Source organism: Cucurbita pepo, chromosome 10, assembly GCF_057944985.1.
Source record: "Cucurbita pepo subsp. pepo isolate OVF chromosome 10, ASM5794498v1, whole genome shotgun sequence".
Classification (NCBI taxonomy): domain Eukaryota; kingdom Viridiplantae; phylum Streptophyta; class Magnoliopsida; order Cucurbitales; family Cucurbitaceae; genus Cucurbita; species Cucurbita pepo.
In genome coordinates this window covers 15,517,623-15,520,437 of record NC_141807.1, presented here as the reverse complement: position 1 = coordinate 15,520,437, position 2,815 = coordinate 15,517,623, and the positions used below count along the sequence as shown (strand labels likewise).

Here is a 2,815-nt window from a genome sequence, read left to right as displayed (position 1 = left end):
TTTACTAATTGGACACGAGTTCTTGGATTTAGGGGATTGTTTTATGTAATTTTCAACTACAACTTATGTTTTCAAATTTTTAGGTCATAATTTAGGTAGTGATTGTATATTATGGATGAACCCTAGAGTTTCTATCCCGTTCACCACAACTACTCTAGTTTTTGTTTGAAGGCTATAATTGTCATCTATGTTGTATGGCAATAAAATTTGTTTAGATGAAATTTTAGTTAAAGTTGCATATTCTACTTCTTGCTAGTAAAAAAATTGTTTCTTAGCATAATATGAATTTAGTTGCAGAGTTATTAGGAATAAGATGGAGAAAGAAATTTTCTTTAAAATAATAAACAGACCCAAGTTCATCTTTGTTGTTGTGTAATTGTGATTTTACAAAAAGCTTAACTAATATGAAATATCAAGGTAAATCAAGAATATGTCCTACACGTCATTCAAGGTAAATCAAGAATATGTTTTCAGGATCTTAGAACTTAGAGGTCATCATGTCATGTATCATATACTGATCCTGGAAACCTTCCCCTAAAATAACCTTCAATTTTCTCCCCATGAACACATGAATGGTGTCGTCATAATCATGTAATCCTACTGGTAAATCGTGGTGCAGGACATCTCGTTTAGCTGATGGGAAAGGTAGGCCTATCATAACATCCAGCTCATGATACATATTGCATGACATCCTACCTAAAGAGGAATATGGGCCTTTGAGTACACACGTAATGCAGATAATGGTTACTTATGGGTATGGATCCTACCAACTTATTTAACATGTTATTCACATAGTTACTTGGTACATGGATTATTGATGAACCTAGGTTTATACATAATGTCATGGGTTAGGCTTTAGGAGTTGAGATTTTAGCTTAGGAAAACATTAGAGGGTAACCTAACGTGGACTAATTCGTGTGAAAATCTACTAGCACTTTCAGGACCTCTTTCATTCTTGATTTTTCTGAATCTTCTGCCAGAAAAGTCTTCTCCGATCAGAGCCTTCCTTTTTTAAACACCTTGTAATTCTTATTCTATAAAAAATTTAATGATTCGGGAAGTTTATAAAAATTAGAAAATGTACCATTTTCTCAATGTTTTTTCAATTTTACTTGTTCTTTGCTTCTAGATACAACCTAGTAGGGATTATACACCATCTCTTATTGGAGACCTTGAGTGTTGCAAATTCTACTCTCCTTTGAAAACTTTCGGTCATCGAAAGTGCTTATTCTAAAATAGGTCAGGGTACAAGGTTCTTATTTGCCTTCTGTTTCCCAAGTGGCTTCTTCTACTCTATGATTCTTCCATAGGACGTTAACAAGAGAGATTTCCTTGTTTCTCAATCATTTCACTTTCTTGTCTATTATTTGAATTAGGTCTTCTTTATATGTTAGGTCATCTCTCAAGAAGAGAGTTTCATGAGCCAGTACGTGCGAACGATCTAGGGTATACTTCCGTAGTATGGATACATGAAAGATATTATGTACTGCAGACAAGTTTGGGCATTGCCCGATTCTATAGGCCACAGATCCAATCCTTTCTAATATCTCAAGGGGACGGATAAACCTAGGGCTTAGCTTCCCCTTTTTACCCTACCTGAGCACCCCTCTCATGGGGTGCTACCTTTAGGAATATATGATCCCCTACCTACAATTTCATGTCCTTGCGCCTTAGGTCTGCATAGCTTTTCTCTGGGCTTTGTGCGGTTTATATCCTAGCTTTAATCTTCTGGACTACAGCGTTGGTAATTTGCACTAGCTCTGGCCCAATAGTTGTCGTTTGCCCCCCTTCTTCCCAAAAGATAGGGGATCGAAATCTTCGTCCATAGAGAACCTCGTATGTGGCCATTTGTATGGTGGCTTGGCAAATATTATTATAAGCGAATTTCATAAGGGGTAGGTACTTAACATGTCTTCCAATATTTGCTTGAGCATTTTTGTTTGACCATCTTTTTATGGGTGGAATATCGTACTATAACTGCGTACCCAATGCCTTTTGTTAAAATTTCCAGAAGGGAGATTTAAATCTGGCATCTCGGTCTAATACTATTGCCTTTTGTTGAATTTTAAGAAGTGTACCCAATACCTTTACTGATGAATATTCATTTTTAATGTTAGCAAGAGTAGCTTAGTTGGGAGATTGTTAGACTGAAGATTTGAAGGTCACACTTGTTTTATCCACGTTCACGTTCACCGCACCTGTTTCAATTTGCATAACCTGACTATTCAATAAAAAATTAGTCATTATTTCTTTTTAAAATCTCAATGAATCAGCGAAAATATCTTTACCGATAAAATTTCATTTCTAATGATTGCGGGGATAGCTCAGTTGGGAGAGCGTCAGATTGAAGATCTGAAGGTCACGTGTTCGATCCACGTTCACCGCACTTGGTTCACGTTGCATAATTTGAATATTCTTTTCAAAATTAGTGATTATTTATGTTTACAATATAATGAATTATAACACCTTATAGTTTAGTTGATTATTATTTCTTTTTAAAATATAATGAATTAGTGGAAATAGCTCTACTTATGAATTTTTATTTTTAACGTTAGCAGGGATAGCTCAGTTGGGAGTGTCAAACTACAGATTTGAAGGTGACGTGTTTGTTTAATCTCCACGTTCACCGCACCTGTTTCCATTTGCATAAGCTGACTATTCAATAAAAATTTAGTTATTATTTATTTTTAAAATTTCAATAAATAATGAATTAGCAGAAATACCTTTACTTATGATTTTTTTTTTCAAATATTAGCGAAGATAACTCGGTTTCACCGCACCTGATTCACGTCACATAACTTGACTCCTAACTATT

At 34.9% G+C, this 2,815-nt stretch overlaps 1 non-coding gene across 1 annotated transcript; it reads left to right on the top strand.

The window, feature by feature from the left end:
- The first annotated feature begins 2,313 nt into the window (after positions 1–2,313).
- TRNAF-GAA (transfer RNA phenylalanine (anticodon GAA)) lies at positions 2,314–2,386 on the top strand. The gene has a single exon. It is a non-coding gene; the product is annotated as a tRNA-Phe (tRNA).
- The last annotated feature ends 429 nt before the right edge of the window (positions 2,387–2,815 follow it).